Genomic DNA, 4,387 nt, shown 5'->3' on the forward strand with positions numbered 1-4,387 from the left:
TTTTCAGGGACGCACACATTCAGTGTATAAAACCATCTGAGTTAATATCTTAGAAAGTCAAAACTCTAGGTAGGAGACCAGTCATGACCTTAATAAAGTCCTAAGCAGGACCTTGGTTACTGACCTGAGCTCTGGAGTTATTAGAATAAAGTCTGAGTCCCACTTCCCTTATTAACAGTGGTGCGATTGTAGGCAAATTCCTTAACTTCCTACAGCTTCAGTCTTGACCTTTAACATGAAGATGATATAATAATAAAAATATCACCTGCCTGTGTGAATCTTGTGAGGATAAAATGGGACTACAGATTCCCAGCCTCTGTTCCAAGCATTTGATAAATGTTGGCTCTTACAACTATTTGCTATTTTTGTTATTCTCCAGTCTTCCCCTGATAATGAGCATTGAAACCCTTTAAACAGTGAAACTTAATTATTTTCTTCTAAGGCAATGAAGAAGGGGGCAGCCAGACTGAGAGGAAGAGGGGCCCCAAATTGCAGAGTGGGCGGCAGCCCTGGAGAAGAGGGGCTGGGACTTGTGCTAGATAGAGAAAAATGAGCACAGAAGCAGCCTTGAGGCCTAGCAGCCACATAAGAAAGGAGAGGACATGATGGCCGCCAAAACAAACTTGTAAAACATTGCCACAAAATGCCACCGAGCTGCATATGAAACTCTGGGCATACCTTCGGGGAAAGGTAGAAACAGCTACGCAGTTTGGTTGCTTCATTTTCTAAACTAGTTAAGTTTAGATTTTTTTTTTTCTCTTAACCAATCTTTGCTACCATCTGGGCCTACAAGTTTTTCAAGAATAGGCAGTCATCTCCATCACTTACATCACACGGTGCCTTGGCGTTCACGCCTGAAAAAAATGGGTACAGAATCTACAAGAGTGTGCGTGGATGGGGCACTAGGTGACAAAGTCAGGGATTGGCTTGTATATTAGTTTCCTCAGACTGTCATGACAAATTACCATAAACTTTATGCCTTAGAACAAGAGATAAAATAAAAGTAATGACAGGCCACGCTCCCATTGAAGGTGCTAGGGGAGAATCCTCCTTTGCTTTTTCCTAACTTCTAGTGCTCCTAGCATTGTGTGGTTTGTGGTAACATAACTCCAACTTCTGCCTCTATTTTCACATGGCCCTCTTCCCTGTGTGTGTCTCTCTGTGTCTTCTCTTCTTCTTATAAGGACACGTTCATTGGTTGTAGGGCCCACCCTCATCAAGAATGGTCTCATCTCAAGACCATAAATGCATTACATCTACAAAGAAATCATCTCCAAATAAGGTCACATGCTGAGGTTCCAGGTGGATAGGAATTTTGATGAGACGGTCAGTGTCCAACCCACGACAGCTTGGGAGTGTGAGGTAGGACATACTGAGGGGGTTTGAGATGGACCAAAAGAGAGAGCTAAATGGGGACCGGTCAGTCAGCTTGGAGGAGAAGTACTGAGATAATAAGAGAAGGAGCTAGGTGTGTCTTGTCCTGAGCTGAGTGTCTCCAATTATCTCACTGAATCCTGATAGTGAATACATAGGGCGAGTGCTATCGTTATGCCTGCTTTGCAGAGGAGGAAGCGAAGGCTCCGTGATGTTATGGAACGTGCCCACGTTCACAGAACTAATTAGTGGAAGAGTCAGCTCTTGAATTCAGGTCTATGTGCCTCTGACACCCATGCTTTGAAACTGTGGAGGGTAGCACTGCACACCATGATCCTTTGGGCCCTGTTGCAACTCCTGCAGAAGGCCAACACTAAGCCTTCAATAAACTTTTGATTGACTGCATAAGACAAGTAAGATTGTCCTTATCTATAAAGCATTGTCTTTACACTCCTCAAAAGCTCCCCTGCCTTTTTTCCCTGCCACCTCTAACAAATATTCCTTATACTTTCTTTACAGGCCTGGCACGAAATTTAAATTTTCCAAAACCAAAACATTCTGTAATTTGGGATGAGCCCTTGAAAGTCTGTGTGAGTAGCACTATGGAAAAAAAAAAAAATATAAAGCGAGAGCAAACAAATGTGGTGGTTTGGGGCAGCCCATTTGGGCTCTAGGCCCAGGGCGTCTCTCTTTTGATCACTGAGATGTGATTGCAAATTCTTCTAAGTCTCTGGGTCTCCATGTCCTCAGGTGAAAACTAGGGCTTTCGAGGAGAGGATTCCTAAGGTCTGGCCCAGCTCCAACTTGCTGGTGCTCTCACCTCCCCATGGCTTTGGTATCTCTGACAAGGTACAGTCTGATCAGCTCAAAGTGAAAACTGGCTCCAAATTCTGTCTGGCCCTGCTGGCCACTGGCCTTCCTTCTGTGGAGTCTTTTCTCTCAGGCTTTGTTTTTCTCTTCTCTTCAAAAACCTCAGTATCTAACAAAATTCATGATCACTTAGATGGAGAATCTTGCTTTTTAGTAGGATATTGACTTTCTTTATATTTAAGACCATTCTAGAACAATGTAATCATTCCCTCTCTCCCACCCTCTTCCTGCCTGACCCTTACCCAGACCTTAACAGAAGGTAGGAACCAGGAATGCATTTGCTGCTTCTGGCCCTCCAGTCTGAGCCTGCCCAGTTCTCTGAGCTGCTGCGTAGAAGGGCACCCAATTCGTTTCTGGGTCGACCTAGATGCATGCTGATGGCTGAAAAGTGATTCTTCCTGCTAATGTCACATATTGCCTCGTCTCCAGAGTGGACTTTGTATTTTATTTTTAGTTGAAAAATGACTCGTACCCCCACCTTCTCACCATCTCCTCAGGATGTGCTGCCCTTCAAGATTTGCTGCCCCTCAGTCGTTAGTTGTCAGTAGATGGTCCATTCTGTATACAAAATTGTCCCGGCCACTGTAGAATAAGTGAAATAACCTAATGGAAGAGAGAGAGACCTGCACAGGTGAAGTCAGAAAGCAGTCACTGTAATTGTTCTTGCAGCCCATCTCATAACCGTCCCAGGCTGGGCATGTTTGGAAGCCAGGAGCTGAGTGGGTAAGTGGGGAAGAGATTTCTTGGAAGCTCGATACCAGCTAGCTCTTGAAATTTGCTTAGAAAATGAAAAGGGGTGGTGGTGGGGAAGTAGGTAGAAGCTTAGTCTTTTTAACATCCCTTTTGTCTGAACATTTTCTGCTGTTTTGTGGATTGAAGCACAAGGGACTACACACAGGTGTCACTGGAACTCTCTTTGATCTAGGGAAGAATGCATTTAGAGAAGACAGCCTGTGCTGTCAGTGACAGAGTCATCGATTCAGAATCTATCCATGGATGTATCGAGCTGTTTATCCAAAATATTTATTGAGATCCCACTATAGAGTATATCATATGCCAGGCTGTCACATAGGTCAAAAAGGCCCGAAGAGTAAATATTTTAGGCTTTGCGGGCCGTAGGATCTCTGTCCTAACTACTCAGCTCTGCCACTGGAGTGCGAAAATAGCCATAGATGATACATGAACAAATGCGGTGACTGTTCCAATGAAGCTTTATTTATAAATGCACGTAAAAAACTGGATTTGGCTATGGGCCATAATTTGAAATCCCTGCTATTGATGAGTAAGATAGAGCTCATGTTAATTGGAAAAAACATATTTTTGTGTCATTATTTGTTCTGTGCCTTAGTAGGCTGAACAGGGAAGAGAGGGAGTCAAGAAGTAGGGAGAAGCGAGACAGCTCCCCCAAAGAGGAAACACTTCAGCTGGGTTTTGAAGAATGAGTAACAGTTTATCCAGCTAAGGTGAGAATGAGATTTCAAACACAAAGAGCAGCGTGTATGAGGATCTGATGTGTGAGAGGGCGTGACTGCTTCCGGGAGCCAGAGGAAGCGCTTGGTACACTTGGGAAAACTATAGAAAGGGGTAAAGCGAGTACATTTCTATAATAAGGCTGATGAAGTTTTCCTTTTGCCAATTGCATCAAAAAGGGTAGAACAACCCCAAATCCAGGAGCAGAAACCTGTGACTCCAGCTGATAGGACAGCAGTCTCAGTCTTCGTAATAATTTAATGTATACTTAATTATATTCCAGGTATTATACTCAGACTTTAACCCATTTTTAAAATTTAACCCATTCAAGATCGCTGTGAAGGTAGTATTACCAGACCCATTTTACAAATAAGGAAACTGAAGCTCATAATGATCATGCAATTTGTGAGAATTCACATAGGTCTGCAGTGACAGAAGTGGGATTCGAACCAATGTCTGAGTGACTTCGAAGTTCGTGCCCTTAAGCACTAGCTCAGCTGTCCTTTAACTTAAGTAATAAAAACTTAGAGGGGGGTTATTAACTGCAAATTCCTCGAGAGTTTTGGATCACTGGTGCAGTATGGGGCCTGGGAATATACATTTTAGTAAACACTTCCAAGTGACCTTGATGTAAGTGGTTCTTGGGAACTACACTCTGTACAGGAAGTTATAC

The sequence above is a fragment of the Pteropus vampyrus genome, unplaced genomic scaffold, assembly GCF_000151845.1.
Source record: "Pteropus vampyrus isolate Shadow unplaced genomic scaffold, Pvam_2.0 Scaffold29, whole genome shotgun sequence".
NCBI lineage: Eukaryota > Metazoa > Chordata > Mammalia > Chiroptera > Pteropodidae > Pteropus > Pteropus vampyrus.